Here is a 26,542-nt window from a genome sequence, read left to right as displayed (position 1 = left end):
CGGCTAAACTTACTGGGAATATGTCCGACTTGATGAGTACGATTATTTTTATACAGCTCGTTACAACCATAATCTCAAAATAGATGCAGGAGTCCCTAAAAGGTTTGCATCTTATTTTGCCACTTCGGATGATTTCGTATGCTCTGATTTGATTATCAAACTTATCGGATTGGAGAAGAGTTTGGAACATGTAGGCCGTTTGAATTGTTTCTAATTCAATATGCATGCAATAATACGCATGCATTTTGAAATGTGTATTAAATATACCATGGAATCACAAATTGCATTAGTGAAAATGAAAACATTACAGATAGATTACAATGTATTTTAATTCATAAATATGATATTCCATTTCACATACACGTTAATTATTTATCCAAAAAGAATTTCACGAATTTTTCTCTCGTTTCAAACGATAAGTTAGTTGCTCGTCGCGAATCCGTTGCTAAATTGTAAAACGGAGATCCCTCATTGGATTGTATAGGTATCTCTGGCATGTCAGTGCATTGATTTAAACGCAAAAAATTGTGAAGCACGCATGCTGTGTGCACAATGAGGATGACGGTTTCAACCTTTGTAGGTATTGGTCTGAAAAAAATTCGCCATTTTTGGGCTAATATGCCAAAAGCATTTTCTACAACTCTTCGAGCTATAGCATGTTTGGTGTTATAATTCTCTTTCTGGGGGTTCAAACGCGACTGTCTATAAGGAAAAGGCCTCATCAGATATGGCTTTAAAACGAACGCCTCGTCACCTATTAGGACGTAATTGCACGGTTCGATTTGTCCAGGCAAGGGTTTGGCCTTTGGTACATTCATCATTCCTGCTTCAAATCTTTGGCCCATATTCGACATTTCAAAAATACCACCATCGCTATTTTTCCCATAACCACCGATATCGACACATATAAACCGATAATCGGGTCCAACGATAGCCATTAGTACTACCGAAAATTTATGTAAGTAACAGAAGTGCTTCGATCCAGTCTTGTTCGGACACTTGATGGAAACGTGCTTTCCGTCTATACTACCAATGCAGTTCGGGAAATGCCAGTTTTCTTCAAACCCTTTAGCAGATTGTTTCCAAATTTGAGACGTTGGCACACTTCTTGTACAATTTGGCTGACTGTCTCGAATCCTACTCTGAAACTGTGTCCTATTGTAGGAAAACTATCACCAGTAGCAAGAAACCTGAAACGAAGTAAGCAGTTATGTATTTTCGTCATATACCTTAATGTAAAAGTGCCCTTAAAACCCGTTTTACAACTACAAACGACCATGCCATTTAAATATTGGAAATACGCGTAAAACCATTATAATAAAAAGTAACTATATTGGATATTTCAGGAGATAAAGTAAAAGCAAAATGGAAAAACCTCAGAGACACATATATGAGATATTTAAAAGCAAATAAAACAAAAACCGGCCAGGCTGCCAACACCGATAAAAAATGGCAATGGGCTGAAATGATGGCATCGTTTAAACCTTTCTTGTCATTTGCGAAAACAACAACAAATGTGTCCAATATGCAAGATTCCTTGGCGGCTCGGATAGCAGCGAAAGTGAATGTTACTCTCAACACGCGTCTTCAATACCTTTGTATGGAGAATCCAGCAAGACGCTCACATCAAATCAAGCCCCAGCTATATTAACGCCAACAGAAACAAAAAAGAGACCAAGAAAGGATGAGCCGGTTTCGTCGGTAGATTCGCTTATAAATTATTTTCAAAATAAAAAGAAGGTGGACTTTGACGATATCGATATGCTATTTTTAGCTCATGCAAAAACGGTCAAGAATTTTTCAAAAAGACGACAAATTATAACTAAAATGAAAATATCTCAGGTCATTGCTGAACAAGAGCTTGCTAATTTAAATGACCACCTTGAAACCCAAAAGGAGAGTAGCTTAAATATTGCATCCAAAGATATACATGTCTCACGGTCTACAAGCCAACTAGATGAATCCGCCGAATCATATGTCGTACAGTTGGAAACACAAGGTGAAGAAACTTCAACACCTCATACAGAATTTGTGGTTGATAGTGTTGAATTCACTACACCGCATGACAAAAGCGACATAGAAAATATGGAGAATATCATCGAAAATGAGGGATGCATGGATTTGACAATTGGAGCACACACGCGCGCATCTGTCGCCAATTATTTCACCACCTTCGATCCACAATACTTGTAACAACGCAGTAACTCATACATTGTTTCTTTATTTGATACGAAAAGTGAGTATTAAATCATTCTAGAACACGAATCATCGTTTTCTAATCTTCATTTATCTGCCCTACTAACACCTGCACTTTCTAAGTATTTCTCTCAAAACACTTGAAACCAAACATTATCACTGTTGGGAATTACTAATACTTCAAATTTCCATCCTGTGCACAATATAGCAAGAGTATGTTGACCGTTCAGAATCCGTCCGTGTTGACCGTTAGGGTAACGTCATGCGGAAGATTGCAGTAAACCCAACATTAACATAAGATATAGTACCTGTTACCTCGCTTTTCCCAGCAATCATAAGGAAAAGGAAATACTGCTACGTGAAAAACATACACCATCGTTCCATTTGCTATCCTGATATCCTACGTTTGTGTCGCTTATCTGGAGGATGTCACGAATTTACACCAGTTTACACCTAAAATAATCCGACGCTTGAGCAAGTTGTTGTTACAGTAAATCAGGTATAGTCGCATATGTCCCTAACGCAGGCCAAACGTTGAATGCTGAACTAAAAGTAATTGTTGGTTATTTGATGGAAATAAAAACCTAACTGAGTTAGTTACGCTTATGTATGAGTACCATATTTATAACTGTTACTACGGGATCTTTCACAAATTTTAATATTACTTTCTAGAGTACTTATTCAAAAGGTCTTTAGTGGCATGTGTCGTTCTACACGTTTACCCAGTCACTAAATTTTCTGGCAGAGACCGCTCTGCTAGATTTCTGTCAGTCTTGGTCAAGGATGCTAGGTGCACAGATTTATCTGTGTTTCACAGATTTTCAATATGCTGTACATATTTCAAGAACTACACAGATTTTCACAGTTTTCTGTTTTAACGCACATATTTCCACAGCTTTCTTCTAAAGTGCACAGATTAGCACAGATTTCTCAATTTTTTACCTTGCGCTTAATTTTTGACGCGCAAAAACAAAAAAAACGTTGTTTTAACCGCTTCTGTCAGAAACGGTTGTTGCATTTAAGCGAATTCTTTGCCAGAATTCTCGCACAAATCGTGTAAAATATTGGCAGAAACTCTGCCAGAATCAATTTCGCTTTGCTCCACTTTTTCTAACTTTCTGCTTGCCGCGGTGACTGGGCCAGTCAAACCAATTCCGGAACCGGTTCGGAATCCTGTATGGATTTAATATTAATTCCAGTTCAAATGCAACAACTTATTCCGACTCAATCGGTTGTAGCACTTGGGCTGGAATCAGGGATACCAGGTATATTTTTCATCAAAAAATGTCTTCATTTGTCTTCAACGGCCAGGATTCTGAATCGGTTATTGATTTTGAGCCAGAATTCTAACAGAAATCAGTCAGACATCCGATAAAAATTGTCTTCAAAATGAAAAACACGTCTTCACAATATTTCAAATGTCGTCAAAATGAAGATGAATCTCGACAAACATATATATATTACGGCCTAAAAGCCAACTGTCAAAATCCTCTTTGAATGGAAATTCCAGACAAACCGTTACTAGTCGAACACAGTTCACAACAGTTTATGAAAGAGAAAACTTTTCTCTTTCGTTTATTATCAACATCTGTGATTGGCGTGTAACGGTTTGTCCGAAATTTCCATTCAAAGTGGATTTTGACAGTTGGCTTTTAGGCCGTAATCATATGTTTGTCGAGAAATCTTCAAATCTGGCATCTCTGGCTGGAATCTACTGAATCTATACAAGATTCCGAATGGTTTGGCTGGGTCGAAGTTCACTGCAGTGAACGGCATGTTACGAGAAGTAGCCTATATTTTTTTAAAAACCTACCGCTCGCAGGCATTTATTTAAACTCGACTGGTCGCCTTTTTCCCAGTTAAGGTCAGTCGGAAATGAATCGGAATTCTGGCTGGTTCCAGTTCGTATCCCGGCTCCAGTGACACAACCGATTCTAGGTAGAATCGGTTGTGTCACGAGCCGGAATACGAACTGAAACCAGCCAGAATTCCAATTCATTTCCGGCTGAACTTTACTGGGATTATTAGTGACCTGTGCTTATGTGTCCTTTTCACATGTTGCTCTCACATTGTTTTGTTTACTATGCTGTAGTATATGGCAAACGATAATTATATATATAATTATCCGGAATGAGGAATGAGGTTATAGTGCCAGGTGAATCAGTAGCAGATGTGTGTACCGACCTACTGGGTACCTGTTCTTTGTCGCCGGAATAGAAATAGGAACATTTTATTTTGGCTCGGGAAATGTGAGACAAACTTTGAATATTCCCCGAACTGTGTCTGGGGAACGGGCCAAGCGTGTGATTTGTTTGGAATAAACTAATCTTCAGTTTTTTGGCGCGGTACCGAGAAAATCCGCGGCCTAATTTGTAAATTGTCACCATTAAACTGGACGAGAGCCCGGTAATGTCGAAAACGAGTTAAATATCAATAAACCTCCATATTGATTAAACATTTGCTTTTTTCGTACAGGAACAAGTCCTTCAGGCAGACGTCATGCAAGGGTTGATGTTAGTGGCATCGCAGATCACACTCACAGAAGTCGTTTCGAAAGCACAGCAGCGTGCAATGAACCCCGGCAAGACTGGTGAGACGCAAGGCGCTTGTAAACTAACGACAGCCCGACAGGTCAAAACCAACATACCGATTGCCTAATACAACCTTTTTTGAAGCAGTGTAGTTACTCGAAAAACCCATACGGCATGAATGAAGATTTTCTATGTGCAGTGAATCATGCAAGAAGCTTTTGGTTGTATACTACGCCGTTGAAGATTGTTAGCATTGAGGACGAATTAAAAGGCTGGGAAAAGGTTGATATTTTTAGGTACCAGGTAATATTCGGTATATTCGTGTTACTAACATGTCGTGCTGTGTAGTCGTTTTAGCAATCCACAAGACTAAAGAGTGAATATTAGTTTGATCGTGTAATTATTTCATGTAACATCAGCCTTCCTTGAACACAATAATGACAAATTGTAGGAAATTAAATTTGTAAAAAAAACCTCTATATTTTTCAGCTTGGGATACAAAACGTATTCTCGTGGGGGTCAAAATTGTGTTGTGTGTAAATCGGTTTACGTCGATAACTTAAATCTTCATCTTGTGGTCTACTTTAATAAAGATTTCCCACTGGATGCATTCATTTTCTGATGTCGTATTGTGAAATATAATGTCATAACTTTTTTTCGCAATCATAGTTGGGTTAATCGATCGAGATAATTGCATTGCTGGAAGCTAGTTCGCATACAATATACATCGTTCAGCTATAATACGCCCCCCCCCCCCATTTCCAGTAAGCTGGTGCCACCCATGTTTCCATTTCATCAACCACCCTCATTTAGCAATCCAGTTCAGCTTCACAAATGTTTCCAGGGCATTGAAATCAACCTTACTCCTTTCTATTGCTGTGTTAGGTTTTCGGACCTATTACATTTATAATATACTTAGACATTGCAATTTGCATTCAACCTTATTCTGTATTACGACGGATCACATTTTCAAACAAATATGGTTCGATCGAAGTAGGCTCCCGTTTGATTTTGCTGTCGTTATTGAGAATGCAAATCACATTCGTTCGAAAAAGCGATCCGCCGTAATGCAGAATAAGGCTGATTATGTCACTTTGAAAATTTTTATCCAGTCTGATTCTGGCCGATCCTGATTTCGTTTCACCACAACATATCGGTATGGTTTTTTTCAGCACAGCTTTTCTTCTTCCTTTTTCTAATGGAATTGGTCCTGGAATTGTTCCTGGAATTGGCCAACCTTTACTACAACGCATTGTGTTCGGATTGCTAGTCAGTGTTCCTGTATCTCAAGAAGCTCCATGTTACGATTCCGCAGATGTTACTCTGCTGTGTACCACCGATGATTTGGATCAGCAGCTTCAAGAATTTAAAGGACAATTCAGACGATACATCAGCTTCCGTCAACGTCAACGGAACGTCAAGATTAGTTACATGCAGTTAAATGGAAGCATTCACACACAACATCAACGGCACGGAACGTTTTGACGTACGACACATGTGAACGGGCACAAGAGAAAAGTATTAAACTTATCGTGACGGAACGGTGACGTTCCGTTGACGTTGACGGAAGCTGATGTATCGTCTGAAACGTCCTTTTTCAGATAGAATGTCAACAATGAAAAATAACAAATCAAAAAATCGCCGCACACTGAGAATAATTTCGATCAAGTCGGGATCAGATCATTAGAGCTGAAACCCATTTAGTATTCCGAACCGAATTCCGCATGTGTTTGATCGGGAACTCACGCTTAACTTTAAAACCAGGATCAACAGTGTGTTAAACTACTCATGATCGCACATTTGTCCCCTTTTCTATGGGATTCCTCATCTTTATGGAACTGATTTGCGATCATAGGCAGTAAACCTCGCTTAAAAGTTAAACGTGGATCTAAATCGGCCCTATATCAAAGATATTTACTACGTGTATTAGCAATTCACGGATACGAAAAACTACCCAAAGTTTAGCTCTCTTGACTCAATCTCGGGGTATCGTGGAATAAGGTAAAATTAGGTAAACAGTGTTGAAGGTAGTTTCCCTTTAACCACGGCAAAAAACCACATCCCATTGACAGGTTTTTTATACTCAACCTTGAGTTAAATATGCCAAAATTTAAGTTGAATCAACCTAATTTTGAGTACACCTCAAACATCTCAAAAGTACCTTATTCCATGAAGGTCTCGACTGAGTCGAATCTCTCACTTTGTTTTTAACAACAACTTTAATAAGTGCGAAAGCGACGCAAGACTCAAAACTACCTAAATTTAAGTTAAAAGAACTTATTCTGCGGGTTGTTTTATTTTTCCGTGTAGATATGTGGAATGTATCAAAACAGAGACAGAAAATATCTATATTATATGGAATGCAGCAAACTAGACATTAGATATATGAAATGCAGTAAAACTGAAACTGCCACAAATTTAGCCGATTCATATATGTATAAAATATTCCGCTGCATTACGTTTAGGTCTATACGTTTATGTATATACTGAATAGATGGATTTGTTACCTTATTGCAATAGCCAGTCGTTCTTCTGGACCTATAGCCTCCCGGAAATTCGTGTCCATTTTCACGATGTCATTTCTAATTAAATTTAAAATTTGATAAAAACATGCGATTGGCATTCTGAAGTAAATGTGAAATCGTTTTTCGTCTTGTTTTAGTTGCGGCATAAGAGTGTGATATTCTCCAAATAACTTGCGCTCCAGATTGATATCGTGAACCCACTTTCTTTTCTTTTTTCTGGAATACAAATTCCAATATATATATATATTATCACTTAATATATAGGGTAGACGTGCCCTTATTCATCTCATTAGTCAGTATGTCACATTATTTAATTGATAACTCGACTTATAGTGACTGGATTGCGCTTAAATAGGTATCATCATCTTTGCTACGTACCTAAGAAGTACAGTTAAAAAATTTGCCTGTAAAATGTAAAATGCTCCCGTTTGAGCGAAGCGAAAAGTCGAGTACAACGTACCCTTATTCATCCTACCATTTAAGCTAATGCGTTGAATAGAGATAGCAGATACTGCTCTAACTAACGTGTTCAAATGGGTGAGATGAATAAAGGAGCTAAGATGAATTAGGGAGCAGTAACCCTACGTCTTAGTATGAATATTAAAAAATACCTTGAATTTTCCGCGTTCTCCAATGCAAGAAATAGAAGCGCCTCTTCTTCGTCCGATGACGAATACATTGTCGCGCAAGGCGAAATTTTCGCAGTCGCTGCGACAAAATCGCGTCAGTGTGGGGGAACCTTAAGAGACTAGACAGCATTGACAAAAGTATTGTACGTGTAATCGAAAAAACTTGTATTGACGATGTGGATTTCAAATGGGATTGAAATATTGTAACAATATCGTCAATACGCGTATTGACAAAAATATTGAACGTGTAAGGGCCGCTTAAGAGAAGAGAAGACAACAGGCTTCTTGCTCTTCTTAATTTTCCCGACTAGGCCATGCAGTAAATCTAGACAACAAGCGTTCATCGTTGCCAGACAGTGATGCCACGTTTTTTTAAATGTCTGTAGAAGAATAATTAAAATATCTGTAAAAGTCTGTAGATGGTTGTGTAAATCCTAGTTACACTAGAATATTATTTTAAAAGTAGATTGAAAATAGAATTCTATTAAGAAGGAATCACTAGTATTCGATTACAGTTATTCTAGTGCAAGTTCGCTAAACACTGTTACTCTTTGAAAAGTCTGTAGATCTCTGGCTACGTCTGTAGGAGGCTATCAAAAGTCTGTAAAATACAGACATGTCTAAATCTGGCATCGCTGTAATGCCCAGATTCCTTTTGTATGCTTTTCGCAATTGCTGAAAATAATTGTACCTCAAAAATCGCACTTCAACCAACGATTTACAATGCATAAGCTGCATTTAAAAAATAATTTAATTTTTATTCGTGTCTCTCTTAACAGTAGACGTAACTATATCGTCATTAAGGACTTTTATTCAATTTGCATGAAATGTTGTTGTGTATGAAAAGTAGCCAGAATAGATTCAGCAGCACTGTTTTCCATCCCGTTGATAAATATAATAAACGCTCATGATTGGCAAAACGACCAATCAGAAGCTGGTTCAATATTGAGGTTAGGAGTGGAACAAATTGGCTACGCGATTATCTTCTCTTCTCTTAGTTTTTAATGAAGTATTGTTATGCAATTCATTAAAATTACTAAATATTTTAAAGATAAAAATTATATCCTCACAGCAAGTTTATTACAATGCCATCGTGTTTAGAAACCCCACTGAGACGTCCAAAAAATTGTTTCAAAATCGTTCAACACGGGCCCAACGATGGACGTTTGTTGAACGGTTATTTGGACGATGTCCAAATTGGTCCAACGAATGTCCTTCATTGGACGATTTTGAAACCAACCGTTCTTAGAGGGACGCTAAAGAGAAAACGCCCAGTAAAGCTCAGCCGGAATTGAACTGGAATTCTGGCTGGTTCCAGTTCGTACACGGGCTCCAGTGACACAACCGATTCTAACTAGAATCGGTTGTGTCACTTGAGCCGGAATACGAACTGGAACCAGCCAGAATTCCGGTTCATTTCCGGCTGAGCTTAACTGGGCGGCTTGGTTTGATGGGAGGACGAAATTCAGCGCGAGGGTACCCACTGAGACGTCCAAAAAATTGTTTCAAAATCGTTCAACACGGGTCCAACTATGGACGTTCGTTGAACGGTTATTTGGACGTTGTCCAAATTGGTCCAACGAACACTGGAATCAACACAGCGGGGAAAAAAGGCCAGCAGGAAAAACGATCGCTGCGCCACCTACATGTCAAAAATTAAACTACAAAGCCACGCCTTTTCCCGCTAACTTCACACACTCTGGCAGGAAAAAATAATATATGCTCCGCCTTTTCCCGCTAACTTCACACATTCTAGCAGGAAAAAGTAATATATGCCCCACCTTTTCCTGCTAACTTCACACAATCTAGCAAGGAAAACAACAGTATGGCCCGCCTTTACCTGCTAACATCCCACAATCTAGCAAGGTAAACAAATATAAGGGCCCGCCTTTTCCTGCTAAGTTTACAGAATCTAGCCAGAAAAATAAAAAATTCCTGCTATCTTCCACAACATGGTAGAAAAAATTGAAAAAAAAATCTCGCAAATTTTCCTAACTTTGTGTTTTCAAGAGTACCTAAATGTATACTGCTGGTTACATACTTTCATTTTTCACGCAGATGAACGGCGCATTCCATCAAATTAGCGGCAGAAAAAAATTAATTTAGTTGTTAGGGGGCAAACAAAAAAAATAACAAATTAGACATTTAATGATACGACGGATTGATTTTTGGAAAAAACGTAGTTCTAGATAATCAAACTGGTGTTAAAGAAAATGGGTCGTTAGACCAAAAGGCATCGATTCAATTGAAAAATATATGCATTATATAGTATTTTGGCGTTTTATTTCTGCAAATATACTGGGTCCATATGGAAGAGTTAATTTTTGTTATAACTAGTTTCTTTTTCCCTCTCGTGAGGCTTTTTCCTACAGCTCAGTTGGTTACATGTTAAAGGTGGTAAAATCATGAAGCACTTCAGCACCAATATCTTCCTCATTGGAGTCCAACCTATCACTGACATTCACATTCGAAATTGATTAATTCTTAATACTTCTTTAGCAGCTTTCTAGTTCCCTCTTGAGCGTTCCCCGTAATTCGGATTGCTAGACGGAAACTTATATTTTCATAAACCTCATTAGAGTACAGTTCGAACGCAGACCCTATCATCCAATGCAGCGACCAAAACAGGCGTAGGCTTTCCATGGCTTTCTGTCAGCAATCATTGCACTACGGCACACAGTGGGACGGAATCAAAAAAAGCCGGACATTGATATTTGGGACGAAATTATTGGTTAAGGCACTTTAATGTCTTCGGAAAGATTTCTTTATTTTTTAGGTAGTTTAATATAATGTTGGGAAATTTTTATTTAAGGGGGTATATACACAGTTTAATATAACATTATATTCAACTACTTAAAAAATAAAGAAACCTTTCCGAAGACATCAAGGTGCCATAACCAATAGTTTCGTCGCAAAAATTTAAATGTCCGGCTTTTTTGATTCCGTCCCACTGTGCGGCACTGGAAAATCGAGAGAAAAAAATATTAGAACTCCGACACATATCTTCTCGATTCTCAACTTACTGTCAATGATAACCGCGTTATTCTAGACAACTTTGCGCAGCTCTGACGGTAGTCGTATAACATTCGTTTTTGGGACACTGGCGTATTGTGCAGTACTAATTAGACTCTCCTTCCTGCAGTACGACCGCTTCATATTGCTCGACGAATCTGGAAGTAATCACCAAGGTTACAGGTTACTATGCATCGACTATTTCAAGCTTTTGCATCTAACGGATGTAGTTTTTTCGAACAAACCCTGCTGATCATTATTTCTATTTATAACAATTTTAAAATAATCTATAGGAAATAAATGTTTGGCAATGAAATAACCATGCTTCTAACAAAATAAAAGAAAAAGCTGACAGTTTTCGGATCGGTATTCTTGCGAGCCTGATCTTGCTTCTGGTTATCCTCCTTGTCACAACTTTTTTATCATAGTCATCCTGTTTACTATTCCTCTTATTGTTTCGTCACGTAAGACTCAGCTGCAAGGCCAAGGGAGTGGTATCTTGGGGGCGCTTGAGCACAATGTCTTTTATGTTGAAATCCTGTATGTAGCTGACCATCACCAAAGTCGCTAGATCCATCATACTCCTTAAGCAATTTATCAGTTCCTTGCTGAACCTTCCCCAACCCTAGAATGGTAAAGGGTAATGCGCTGGTTTCATATACAGCTCAGCGTATATTCAAGCTCTATCCAAGAAGGATTTTTAGTGACAAGAGGCGTGACACTCCCAATATATTATATCTTAAAAAATTATAATGTTTTGGTAGAAATATAATTTTATAGACTATTATGATTTCAATAAGTTTCGAAGTTCTATTCGAACTTATCCTAATTAAATAAGAAATCTGGATACCGCAGAAGCTAAACTATTTATGAAACAGTGGGTATGAGTAAATATGTAATTATACTGATCGTCAGACAACTTACTATTTTTCTACTCTTCCAAAAGGTTGAACGAACATCGACGGAATTATACATGGAAGGTGAGCACCACGTTTCGGTCATAAGTCGATAAGTAAATGTTGTTCACGAGGACAAAAATGTAGCTTTGAAGGCATGACACTCGGTTGCGATTCGACAATATTAACAGCTGCAGTACAGGTTAAGCTCAATTCGCGTGAGCATCGAACACACCCTTTGCAGCACTATGGCGTCGAATTTTATGTTCAATCGCAGAAGGGGCGACAAATCTAGAGGTTTCGTAGAAACCGTTTTACCGTGACGGGAACGAACAGATCTTTCCTACTCGTTATATCGCAATCGAGGTCCATTCTTTACAGATGGTACATAGACGAGGGTCAAGTGCAATTCATCTTCATCTGAAAAGAATAGAAACTTTTGCGCATCGTTTGTTTTTATGCGCTCGTAACCACTTCGGTGTGCATGATGAGGTTCTCCAAACTCTTCGTCATCAGAAAAGGTAACAGCTTTGGTGCGAATCTTTTTCACTAGTATTACATTTGGCGTGCTTGCAGTTATTTTTCATTCCAGCATCTAAAAGTATCAAAATTTAACCTAGTTATTGAAACGAACAAATCTTAAAAAATACCAGCATGATCGGTGCATTTTTAAGAATTCCTACAGATCCGGCTAGAATACTCCATTTGCCGGGAAAATATCAAACAAGACGAATCTTCTCCCTCTGATTCCCGGAAATTTTAGATGTAGGCTCGCAGATTTCATCATTTTCATTGTCATTTCTCAGTCCGAACTCTGGCAGATGTTCATCCGCCCATCTACACTCTGTCAAGATGAGACCCTACAAAGCCTAACTGTTCGCATGTGCTAGTCCGTATAGTACACCAGTTTCTTCTACAAGCAGGCGCCGGCTGTTAATTAGTTCCACAAGTTTCAGATACATTACATAGAGGATAATCGGAGGCAAAAAATTATTAGATAGTAGAGAGATTCTGGTTTGCTGAAACGAGACAAGAAAAGCATAACTTTTGTGAGTAGTATCGTAATTATGAGTATAATCAGTAAATAAGGTAATAAATAAATAAACGATTTTTCTTCATTTACCTATTTTCTTGTGCGTAGTTTTCCTTCTTGTTGCTGATGTATTTGGGCTATTGTTTTTTAGTCGTCGCTTCCTGTTGCATCGAGTTGCATATATTGTAACAAAAGAAACAAATAAAAATAAAGGGTGTGATCAGGGATACCATTATGCCAGATTTCTCTGGCACAGCCAGAGTTTTTGGCAGCTTCCAGACAAAAAGACAAACCTCTTATTCTGCCAGATTTTTAAGTTTTGGAAGCTGCTCACACACACACATTTTGGAAATTTGGGTAATAATGTCCCAAATTTTACAAAAATCCATTGATGCAGGTTCTATGAAACCTAAAACGTATACCAAATTTCGATGATTTTGAGGTCGCTGTCAAATGCCAGATTTTGCCAGACATTTTTAGTTGAACTACCAGATTTTCTTTGAAAAATAGTGGCAACCCTGGGTGTGATTAGTGTTCGTAATTGGATTTATATGTTGATGGATCATAAAAGTGTATGAGGAATGAGGATGAAATGTTTTTATTGCCATTTGTTAGTTTTCAGTTTTGTGACGTCGAACAGCTATTCTAAACAGATTTTCGGGGGTCATAATTTTCTTTTAGTTTTTTCTGCGTTAAACACCAATTTATTGAGTTACCGTTGATAACAGTTCGTTATGAGGTATGGCTCACAATCAGGGATCCCAAGTGTTTTTCCTAGAAGTCTGCAATAATTTTCGATAAAATCTGGAATTGTCTGGATGGCCAAAATTTTGTTTGAATGAGCTTCATTTTACATCTGTGAGCTGTATTTGTTACTAATACTAATTACTATAATACTAATTACTAATGAAATAAATTAATATCTTTGCAATATATCTCGCCTTTCTGAAAATTCAGTAGGGGCCATTCATAAATTACCTAACGCAAAAATTGCCCAAAATTGACTCCTCCCTCCCCCCATGTAACAAATTGTCACAAATTTCTCCACCCCTGCGTGCGTTCTTGGATGATCGCGCGCGGACCGTCAATCTAATACTTAATTTTTGGTATACGGCTTAGATGCTAGAAGAAAGTGAGATCTTCCATATCACCAAATTCCCGATCATGCCGCCATGGAAGGTGTTGTCTAGTGAATATGAGCTTTATTTTTTAATTGGTCCTACTGAATGCATGGACCTGAGTTCCCAGGGTAATGGTTTCCGGACATAACCGATTCATGATCGCGTGAACACGGACGTTTGTAGGTGCGCGTCTGAAACTTCATAAGTGCTAAAATGTTCACCTTATTACCGGGGTGTTATCAGATTTGCGCGATCGCGGGTGTAGGTGTGCATTGTTGATCGCGAAGGGCTTAAGCGTTCATATGTTAACGGGTTTGACACGTGTGGTCGCGTGCATGTGACTTCGCGTGTACAAAACTGGATTTTGTAACCGTGTGGCCATTCATATATTCACGTGCATTCTTGGGTGATCACGCGGACCTTAATTCTTATAATTATTTTTTGGTGCACAATTCACATTCAAACATGGAATGAGTTACCCCATATCCCTAGAGTTCCCGGTTATGTCGCCATGGAACGTATTGTGTAGTGGATATGAAAGCTTTCTTTTTTTAATTGGTCCAATTGAATGCATGGACCTAGTCTGCTGATACCAAGGCGTAAGTATGTGTAGATTATTGCAATTGCATGGTCGCGTTTGTGACCAGGTTTGTGTTGTTATGCGAACGCCATGAGCGTTTGTACGTTTGTACCTATGTGAGTATAGATAGAGTATAGTAGATATATACTAGTAAATAGAATCAAAACATGCCGAATAAAGAAAAAAGATGCAAAGCGCTTGATTAGAAGTGTAGAAATTGACCGATACTATTTTGATATACATGTAACTAATAGATGTACAAAAGAAACAGACTAATGAAGTAGAATAGAAAAACAAAAGTAACATGCAATCAAACTCGTCTATATGCAGAGAATATTGTATATTTACCATTAACGACAGTGCATTCTGTTAGACTTTCATCATGCTATGCTGGCCGGGAATGGATGACTCACGCACGTCAGTAAATTCATTGTACCTTAATTTATCCGATCCGGTCTTCCCGAATGAATAGATCACATTGAACACCGGAAGTGTTAGACACTATTCTATCATATACGCCAGTTTTGCATCCATGCCCTGGCCCAACTGTTACAAATACTCAGACGAACACATAGGGTAACCAACCAATTTTGGACTCCTAGAGGAAGTGAAATTACGTGAACGTCAAAAAATATTTGCTTGCCTATGTTTTTTATTGGAATACATGCACGAGTCTGCTCTAAAATTACTGTTGTTGAAAGAAAACTGTCAATGGATGTTTTATACATTGACATAAACTCGAAAATGACATTTCTTCACAGCATGAATTTTTCACATTTCGGACCCTTCCACACTAATTTGGACAGTGTTCCAAGCATATTTTGGACACACTGAATATGACTGAATATATTTTGGAAACAGTGAAGTTTTTTCTACTAAACTGACCTACTAACTCGTTCTCTTTGCAGTATATTTAATGCATGAAAGAAGAACATAAGCAAATCAGTGACTGGTACATTAATCTTTACATGGAAGGCTGACTGCATGAAGTATTTTTTTAGTTCTATTATTTTGAGAAATAGAAAAACTTTCGGTACAATTAGGTTACTGCAGACTAAACAAAGCAGTATTAAATGTTATGCAATAGAGTTAACAATAACATATTTCGTGTAACAATTCATCTGTAGCAGTATTATGGAGTAACATCTTCAAGTGTGTGTGTGTGTTAACCATCCTATCTCCCACTAGCTGGTAGTGATTTACAGAAAAAAGATGTTTGCATATATTTAAACATTCATGCAAATAACTTGGTTCAGGGATTTAGGAAGGTGTTAGCTCAATTGACTTTCCGATGACCCATTTCGTGTACAGCGCCAGACATGTTCCGAGGTCATCGTTCCATCAACTAGCCCCGCCTTACTGTAATGTTTGTATCAATTGGATTGTAACATTACAGTAAAAGTTTCGATTCCATTTAAGCAGGAAATCGACGCGTATTTACTATATTGGTTCAATTTGTATATATAACATAACACATGTGTACTAGAAAACTTACTATTTTTACAGTTTTCTACCTTCATTCCTATCTCTCATTTATGTCTCCTTTGACTCTCATCCACATTTCTTGAATTCCTGCTTATTTAAGAAAGAAAAGGGGAAATAAAAAAAGAACCGATAGATTCCGGGTTTTCCTCAGCGCGTTCGTTTCTCTTAGTCTGGTGCACTGCCTGTTGGACTTGTGTAAGTTGTTCCATTGGAGATCAAGGGGCTGTAATTGGAGGAAGATCTGACTTCTATCCAGAAGTATCAGTTTTTCACATTAATAGTTTATATGTGTGCACTACAAAACAATCCCGTGTATAATGCAACCATTTTTTGAACATTTATATGTTCATATACACACATGTACACATACGCATATATAGATATATAGATACACACATGTATACATAAAAAATATACACATACTTTCATACACACATACATATACAAATACCTACATACATATACGCATTGTAATACATGTATACATATATACACACACTTTTTTTCCTTTTTTATTTCGACTATGTTAGTCACATTTTCTTTTTTACATTTTAACGACATTCAATTAGCTAGAGATTACTGGGTAGGGAAAGTTATGAAAATTAGAGCCATAGTACTCAAGTGAGAGCAAGGATGTGAAGTAGACAGATCGGAAAACTAGAATTGGCAGGGTCATTAGAACAGGCTTAATATCGTACGGGCTTAATCTTTGTCTTCTGTTAATGAGGGTCGAGCTTAGACAGTATAACTACGAATCACCCGAGTTCAATAACATGTGTCCTGGTATAGATGGACGTGTCCATCTTTACCGTGACAACCGACCCACAAAAGATTATTACCACATCACTGGGTGAAAGGGCAGAAGTTAAAGCCTTAAGCCCGTAGACAGTGATTATGTGTAGAGACCAGGATGATATCAGAACTGTGAACGAGCTGAAAGGTGCACTGAAGCTGAATTTTAATCTGAGCGAGTTGCACATGACGATCCGGTTAACTAACAACCCATCCTGACGTAAAGGTGACGCTACGTTGGCGTCGATGGAAGCCGATGCATCGCCCGAATCTTGCTTTAGGATGTACGACCCTCAACCACAGCCTCAGCCTCCACTCTGCATAGAGCCACTCGGCTCTCCAACACGGAAGCCCCCGCTCAAACGCTCACTCCTGCAACAAGCAACCGAAGATGTCAAAGAATGCAGCAATTAGTCCTGACTAGTACCTCTACATGCAAAGACTCTCAGAGAGGCATTATGGAGTAACATCCTCAAGTGGATGACAAATCAAGGTTCAAAGTTTGTCAGGAATCTTCTTGTACTAAATATTAATTTTTAACTATTTTGTTTGCGAGGTGGTTTCTTGTTATTCTTTCTAAGCTCAGTTTTTCTTTGTTTCTCTTCCTTTACTTTCCTTTTTCTTCAGTTTTCGCCTTGTGGTATTCAACTGTTCGGCGCAATGTTAAAACAACAGGACTACGTCGCTTGAATCGTGATGTTCGTGTGAGTGTTTCAGGCGATTCTAGGAATTCAGCAAACACACTCTTATTACCGTTATTTAGCTGTGATATGTCTGTTAGATTTGTCAACATGTAGCTCGTCGAATTCAACAAATTCGAATTACAAATGTTCTTCAACATGGATTTCAGAAGTCTCCTCTTTGGTCATATTATGGTCTTCAATGAAATATTCTTTAATCGTTTGATTTTCGACATTGGTTTGGACATTTTTAAATAATTTGACCAAAAAGAGCAGGCGACCTACCGTTACGAAATTTTTCACTTTTTGATTATTCTAACTCGATAAACAAATACCTGTCAAGAAAGAAAATCGAGGGGTGTTCAAAATAAGTTGATATTAATTTTTTAAGACATATTGTGGACACCATTTATTTTAGATTTTTTAGATAAAACATTACGAAGAAACCTTTTCAAACACGTAACATGAATAATACAAAATCAGACAAACTAATTAAATCGATTAAAAAATTTATAATTTTACATTTAAATCCAATTTGAAAATGTATCATTTCCTCCTGTTACTCTTGGCTATCGTTGAAACATGAAACGTTTTCAGTGATATTTTTGGAAACTGTGGATTCTGTTTAATTTTAAACAATTAGAGATGAACTAATGATATTGAAACTTAATAGACAACCCAAGGAATGTAATTGCTGCATCAAACCAAACAAATGCAGAGAAACTTGGCAGTGTAGGAGGCAAATACATTAGCAGGGTCCAAAATATGTAGGGGTCCAAATTAGGTTGGTTACCCTACACAGATAGACATACGACTAGCACAAAATTGTACACTAGTTCGAAAAACTACAATTTTTACCAAACGACAACTAATAGGTTTCTACTTATGTATTTATTAAATTAATTTAGTTAGCCTATGCACGATGACGAAGCCGACCAATAAATGGACACACAACGACTTCCACTATGAGCCCCGTCCACGAATACCGGCATTAAACTGTGGAACAATGTTTGCAAACACGGTACACAGCAAAAGTCAATCCACGTCGACCCGCCAGTCGGCCACGTCACCGCGCACAGACTAGTGGTTGAGTATTAATATGCGCAGGTGCAGAGTATGAAAAAACCTGTTTTAATCCACCTAGCGGTGCAATTGTGCCTTTCTCAATCATGAACACGAGAATGTTTGCGTTGTTCATATTCATTAAAAGCTTTCAAATGCATATATTACATTTTATTATTATACATCACATGATAACTATATACAGGAAAATAAATCATAATTCGAGTTCTAAAATTTTGAAAAAGAAAAAACAGCGACGGTAATATTGAACTGAAAAAAGGTGCGAAATCGGCAGTCCCAAAAAGTCGATTTTCGTAAAAAAAAATTAAAAAAAAATTGAGTTCCGGCTTATATAGGAATTTCATATGTGACCGGACGAGTTAGTCTATATTTCCGGACCCATACAAGCGATCCGTACGAAATTTTATAGACATCTACGGGGATATTGTAGCTATCATTTGGGACTAAGTTTGTGAAAATCGGCCCAGCCATTTCCGGGAAACTGATGTGAGTTCGTAATTTTTTTATTTTTTTTTTTTGCTTTTCCCGGGCACTTCCGGAACCGTCTATGGTGGTCAATGTAGTCAACGAAAGTTTGGTTGGCCGTCGGTGACCTAGAACAGCAAATTTAAGTAGTTTGAGAGACATTTTAGCGAAATTTTTACCTTTTTTGCTTGCATCGGAGTATCGGTTTGAATCACAATTTGCTATGTGATCGCACGCCACAACCTGTAACTCCGGAACCGGAAGTCGGATCGGGATGAAATTAAATAGCCATTTACGGGGACGTAATACCTTTCATTTTAGGCCAAGTTTAGTCGAATCGGTCTAGCCATCTCCGAGAAACCGATGTGACTGTTATTCTGAATTTAGATACTTCCGCCGGGGCTTCCGGAACCGATGATTGTGGCCAAATAGACTTTGAATGGATGTTAGTGACCTAATACTACAAATCGAAGCAGTTGTGGTCATATTTTGGAAAAAATTTCACCTTTATACATTCATTGCAGAATTTATTAAAATCTGTCGATCTGCGTGTTCGTACTCATCACCCTGTAATTCCGGAACCGGAAGTCGGATCCATTAGAAATTCAATAGCAGCCTATGGGAACGTTGCACCTTTCACTTGAGACTAAGTTTGTCGAAGTCGGTTCAGCCATCTCTGAGCAAAATGAGTGACATTTTCGCTCACATACACACACATACGCACATACACACACATACATACATACACACAGACATTTGCCGAACTTGACGAACTGAATCGAATGGTATATGTCACTCGGCCCTCCGGGCCTCCGTTAAAAAGTCGGTTTTCAGAGCAATTGCAATACCTTTCTATTGAGAAAGGCAAAAATATTGCTTAAATGTTGCACTATTGACTGAATAGACTAACACTCTAGTTCTCGCCAATTTTTTTGGGTACGATATTTTTTTCAACAATAATCCTACCCCCTTAAGTAAGAACGGATTTCATCAGTAGGTGTCAACTAACGGGGAAAATTTGACGAAGATCGCCGACCACTCCACCAAATATTCGATTGGTTCTTTTTATGGGTCATCGTGAATTCGTCCTATATAACAGTGTTGCGTTCTGTCAGCATTTTGCTTACACTCGAATTTTGATTGACATTGTAAGTAACGTTTTCCGCAGGCGCAAGATTGAGTGGCTATTTTAGGGCAATTTTTGCAATTTTCAATTTAAATTTCGACAAATTCATGCAATTCATCAGTATTATATTGTTATTCGCGTAATAGATCTCTATCAAATAAATTCTTACATTTCCATTTATGTGCTGGTAAACATACATGCAACAAAATTTTAGATTTTTGAAGTAATTGATAGATATTGCACCAGAAACCCTCCCTCTTCTTCAGATTCCGAAACCAACAATTATGTCCACCTTCTTGGTGGAAGAAATACGTATGCCAAATCATTTATAGTATATACAGCTAAAAAAAAGTTCTTCAGTACATCCCCTCTCCCTTTCCTCGGCTTAGGTACTTCTCACCCATCGTGCACAAAAACCACCCCATGACCATCTCCTTAGTGGAAGCTTATGTCAAAATTGAATTGAATTCATCGCTAGTAATCACATTGAATGAATAGAACCCTCTTCCCAACTCTTTCGTGGTCCACTCCCATCAACCATTGGCTCAGTGGGAGAAATACATATATATATATATATATATATATATATATATATATATATATATATATATATATATATATATATATATATATATATATATATATATATATATATATATATATATATATATATATATATATATATATATATATATATATATATATACATATATATATATATATATATATATATATATATATATATATATATATATATATATATATATATATATATATATATATATATATAGATTTCTTCAAAAACGTTAGTAAGTTTCAGGACGCGATAGTCATAAACTTTATTGATTGTATTCTAACGTCTGAATTTCACACTTAAGTCATACCTTTAAGTAGAGTTTTAGTGGGTAACAGTTGGACTACTCAAATAGCAAAAAATTATCCAGATACAGCAAAATAAAAATCAAATTTCTTTACTTGTAAATAAAACAAAAATTTCTTCACATAATTAAACGCATAATTGAAAATATTGCAGATTACTATTCTGACCTTACCTTCTATGTGAATACAACGTGGTTGCTAGAAGTCAGATAAGACTAATAGGTACTCATATAAACATTTTTCTGATCAGCCAAGTGATACGGCAAGACGTACCCTAGCTTCCTCGAGAATTTCAAGGAAAAAACGTGCACCCACGAGTTATATCAGCGTGCCTTCTATTTTTGAACAAAATGGAAGCCAAAACTTCTCCAATCTTCAAGCTGGCCAAGACGTGAAACTGAGATAACGATTATGGAGCCTGAATCAGAAAACTGGATGCAGCGAAAGAAAATTTAATAAGTAAACTTTTTTTATATAACACAGATATGTATTGTATAAGTCCAGATAGATAGTATAAACCCAATTAAAGTCAAGATAGGTAGTTTAAAGCTAAGAACGACAATCAATTTTTTGAATAGAAAAGCTCACATTAGCTAGCTATATATTCAGGGGAATAGTGTTACTAGACGGTTGAACGTCGTGCAACAGAGATTATTCATATAGATAATTCATGTGGGTTAAAGCACATTAGTAACCAGAGGTGTAGGCAAAGGTTTTAGAAAAACCCTTTCTTTTAAGTTAACACTTCCCTTCACAGAACCAGTGTGTCATGATTATACTCCCCAAATAGTGATAAAAGATTAAATATTTATTTCACGCAAATTATCGGTAATAAAAATATATCAAAATAATATGTGAATAATACCTATCAATCCTATAACAATATGAGCCTCGTAAAAACTGTTGTACACAGACGCCTCTGAAATCACCCAGAATCATTCAGGAATGAGTGTGGTATGGCACATGTAACGAAATAAGCGACTTAGCAACGCTGCATGTTCAACATAATCGTTTACTCGTTTTGCAGTGAGGATCCCATCATAAAATTTATCCTGTTTTTCCTGCAAATATAACAATTTATTTGATCCATCCACCACAAGTTGATCCAGTTTTGTCTTTTTGTTCCAGCTCACTTCACGAACCGTGGGGGGATATTTTTTTTTTAATTTTTGCTCAGCTCACAATCCACTCTGTCATTTTACCCGCTTACTTCACGAACCTAGCGGGAAAAAATATTGTTTTTGTTTTTATGCTCCGCCCACTAACCAATAAGTCTCCACCTTGTTGTTTTTTCCGGCTCACTTCACGAACCTAGCGGGAAAAAATATTGCTTTTGTTTTTATGCTCCGCCCACTAACCAATAAGTCTCCACCTTGTTGTTTTTTTCCGGTTCACTTCACGAACTCGGCGGGAATTTTTTTATTTTTTTTCAAGCTTTTCATTTTTTTCCTGCGGACTTCACACTTTTTACTTCCAACATTCACATGTAGATGACGCGGCAGTAGAATATATTTTTTTTCCTGCTCGTTTTTTCCCGCCCGTTTGACCGAAGTCAACGAACGTCCTTCATTGAGTTCTTTGCGACCGATCTCACGAACACTAATGAAGCTTTCTGGTTGAAAACAATCCCATTTACTTTTGCCGTCTTTGTTTATTATTTTCCACCAGCTTGTGATGTAGTATTTGTGTTATGTGGCGTGTACGTACATGGGCCGTAGAAAAGTCTATTGGACAATTTTGAAACCAACCGTTCTTAGAGGGTAACGAATACCAAATGATGCAAACAATTTTGGCCTAATATGGTTTTGTTGCAGCAAAATACCATCCCTGCGCATATATCTATGTTTTAGTTGGTCGAGAAACTCAGCAGACCAGAAGACGTAACAAATTTTTTATTGGTCTTAAAGAAACAAACGGAATAACAACAAAGTTTTGTGAGGCTTGCACAATTGCAGTATTGCTTGTGACCGGTAACCTGCCCAGTTAAACTCATTCCGGAACCGGTTCGGATTTCTGAATGGCGAGTCAGTATGCACGCTTACCAGCCGTTACCTAATTTTGGGTAGAATCCTACCCAAAACGAACTAAAGTGCATCTCCTCAATTTTGAGTAACGGTCATTGAACTTAAAGCTTGAGTACAACGTAGTGAACTCAAAATTTGGGTAATCCTCTGACTACCCAAAATTTGAGTATCGATCGGAAAAACCAAAATTTGGGTACTGCACAGATAACACAAAATGTATGTAGTGAGAGGATACCCAAAATTTAGGTAGCAAGCGGAGAACCCAAAGTTTAGGTAAGACGCAGATAACTTAAATTTTAGGTACTGAACGGATAGCCCGTAATACGGGGCCCTATTCTCACAGTCACGTCACTTTGTGACCAGAAGGAAATTTCCTTCTAGTCACTAGGTTACGTGACTGTGAGAATAGGGCCCACGTAGACCGCTCCTAGGTATAGCGTGGACAAGACGAATCAAAACTAGCGAAACTGAAGTATTTCTATTGTGGATACGGTAAATTTCTGCTCGTTTGGACACATCTTAATTTTAGTCGCAGTGCTCTAATTATATGAGTTCCTTGCTGAAAATTTAACAATTGAAATTGTTAAATTTACACCACGAATACCGAAATATGGTCCTGTTACTGGAAGTTCAAAAATTGTGCTATGAATTCGACATCTTTAATAAAATTACTCATATCTTGGATTTTTAAAAGTCGAACGGATGAATATTCAGTAAACATTTGCCGATCTTGGAGAACAATAAATTGGTGTGTAGCACTTAATAATATATGCTTGTTTGGTTCAACCTTAGAGAATCTCACAACAGATTTTTCATAAAAGGTAATTCCGTACCGAAATTCAGTGTACTGAATAATATTCAAATACCTCATTTTTATAGTTGTACTTGTACAATATACTTGTAAAAATACCAACTTTTACATTTCTATAATATTCACATGATTTTTTAAGGACTGGATTGGCAACAATCCCTCTTAAAGGTGGCTTTCAGAAGGCTGCTTCCTGTCAGTTAGCTGGCGAAACATTCTGGTGTATAGTTGCCACGCGCCTGCTAGAAATACGGTGCAATCGATACAACCGAGGGAATGAGGTAACTAGCCATCTATAACACTTCTGGTAGCCAGAGTGGACACAATCGACAAAAAAACCGGTGCTTCAATTTTGCAGATTTTGTATTTGCTTTGATTGTAAGATTTAGCTTTATTGTAAAATAAAAAGAAACCCGCATTCAGTGGAAACTCTCATTTGCCTGGCTTATGTTCTTGTATTGTTTTTGTTATGAGCGGTGTTTCTGAAATGCTAGCACCTCCCGTCGAGGTTGGTCATCACTTCTAGTAGCCATGATCGTTTCCAAATACTTCGCTCAATACGGAGTATTTTCCGGTGGATTTGATAACCAGTGCTGATATGCCGTTGAAGACAGCTTCTGTATCGACCGGAAAGAAATCGTGTGATGAGTGGCACGCCTATTTTATTTAAACTTATATGGATGGAGTAGGAACGTCGGCTGTATGTGATGTTGCGAAAATGGGTGATACTTCTGTTCCAGAGATTTTTCTTTCTTTTTGTTAGAAGTCGTTAGACAGAAAACAAATCGTCTGTTCGTAATGTTATAGCACGTATTTTGGCAATAATCGTTTACGCCATCGGCGCAGTAAGAAGCCGTTCTACGTTAGTTCAATGCGTTAGAGTCCCAGTATTGGACTTTTTTTTAAAGAATGCCAAACATTCAGGTCAGAAACGTCTCTGCCAGCTGCCTTTTGTTGCTGCTCCCGATTTTTTCATTCGCAGTTTGAACTCTGCGGCTTTGTTTTGGTTAATCGGTACATACTCTCAAATTTATTGTTTATCCGCTTTCCATGGCTGCTGGTTCCGAGCAGGATAGGATATTTCAACGTTCGATAGCGAGACGGTTTCCGATGTATCATTCGACTTACTAGAAATAGTTGTCTGCTTGATCGATGAACTGAAAAAGATCAAAGACTACGAATGATTTATGTTCCGAGTAGTGCTTCTTGTGGTAAATGAGGTACCTTGAAATTACAGAATATTTTATCCTTATCTGTCGTAATGGCTGTCCATAGGGGGAGTTGTAACCAATTCCGCTCGTGATCATAATTCTTATCCAACGTTTTCAGCATCAATAGCTATAGCATATAAGTTCAACTACCCTTCGTTATAGTCGAGCGCGTGTATTGGCCGATTCAGTTGTGCTTGGATGTTTATTGGTGAGGTGATTCAAGGCTGCAAATGAAACAGTTTTATAAACTTACAGTACATGATTTATATGAGATACTCACCAAAATATGATAAAACATCTGATCTGTGTGAGAGCCATGAGATAATTACCGCAGGTTGGTTAGCTGTATCCGGTAGAGCAGTTGATTGTGATGCAGTAGAATGTGATGGCAGAAGAATACTTCCATCCGATTGTACAGAATTCTATAGTACCGCGCATAGAATGTGAAAACCTGGGGAAACAGTAGACGTACAAACGTGAAACCGTGCGAGACATATTACTTCTATAGATATTAAGGGGAGTTTTAAGCTGTAAACACACGAGGTGACACGAGGACACATGCCACAAAAAATATTCACTATTGGGATTTTCGATTGATGGTGCTGTACTGGAGTGCACTGGTTTTACACTTTCTAGCAGAAGTGCAGAAAACTGGGTATGTTCCATTGCCACTTCTGCTATAAAGTGCAAAACCAGTGCAATCCACTACATCGGTGCACTGCCATCGAAAACAGCATATGAATTACGTTCTACCTATGCTAATGCGGCAACAGCAACAGCGTCAAATCAGATGTGAAACAACATTTTACATGAAAACAACCAAAATATTATTCAACCATAGGGTCTGATGATTAAACTATATAGTTCATCATATTTTAATTGCTTTCATGTAACTTTCAAATGTATTGTAAATCACCTTGATGTCAAAGGAAAAGTTGCAGGAAAGTTTATGGGCCTTTTGAAAAACCTATTATTGTTGTCAAACTACAAACTATTATTGTTGATGTAGAAACGCGAATAACTTATGAAAATGTCGTAATAAAACAGAATAATTGTGTTGTTACAACAAATGTTAAAATATCTCGAGAACTACTACATTTCAGCAAGTTTTTGTTATGACCATTTAGTTTTAAAATGGCGCATAGAACCATATTCAATAAGAAAATTGTATTTTTGACTGCAAATAGTTTGAATTATAAAAATATGTCAAAAGTTCTTGTCAGGAAAACTTTTTTATTGAAAGCTTCTCCATGATCCAAATACATTAAAAAAGTTGCTTTTACGTCTTTAAAACGATAAACATTAGATTGTTGACATTTTATGATAGGGTAACGCGAAGAACTTTTAAAAAGATCATAATTACACGAATTAATTGTTTTAGATGGAGCAAAATTCCAAATATCTCGAAACCTATCACATTTTGGAAGATTTTTGTCAAATGCATTTTGATTTTAAATTATGCTTAG

At 37.4% G+C, this 26,542-nt stretch overlaps 2 long non-coding RNA genes across 3 annotated transcripts; both read right to left on the bottom strand.

Annotated features, from left to right (window-relative positions):
- Positions 1 to 328: 328 nt before the first annotated feature.
- Positions 329 to 2,975, bottom strand: LOC131693810 (uncharacterized). 2 transcript variants are annotated; one of them, XR_009306332.1, is made up of 3 exons: positions 2,798 to 2,930; positions 2,505 to 2,742; positions 329 to 1,190 (listed from the first exon to the last, which is right to left on the bottom strand). It is a non-coding gene; the product is annotated as an uncharacterized LOC131693810 (long non-coding RNA). The 2 variants fall into 2 exon arrangements; XR_009306331.1 differs by lacking the exon at positions 329 to 1,190 and having other exon boundaries at positions 2,202 to 2,742; positions 2,798 to 2,975.
- Positions 2,976 to 24,210: 21,235 nt separating this feature from the next.
- Positions 24,211 to 26,052, bottom strand: LOC131693811 (uncharacterized). Its single transcript, XR_009306333.1, has 4 exons — positions 25,993 to 26,052; positions 25,357 to 25,527; positions 25,090 to 25,300; positions 24,211 to 25,022 (listed from the first exon to the last, which is right to left on the bottom strand). It is a non-coding gene; the product is annotated as an uncharacterized LOC131693811 (long non-coding RNA).
- Positions 26,053 to 26,542: the final 490 nt, after the last annotated feature.

This window comes from Topomyia yanbarensis, chromosome 3 (genome assembly GCF_030247195.1).
Source record: "Topomyia yanbarensis strain Yona2022 chromosome 3, ASM3024719v1, whole genome shotgun sequence".
Classification (NCBI taxonomy): domain Eukaryota; kingdom Metazoa; phylum Arthropoda; class Insecta; order Diptera; family Culicidae; genus Topomyia; species Topomyia yanbarensis.
Note: the sequence above shows the minus strand (reverse complement) of the source record. Positions and strands in the feature narration are given on the sequence as shown.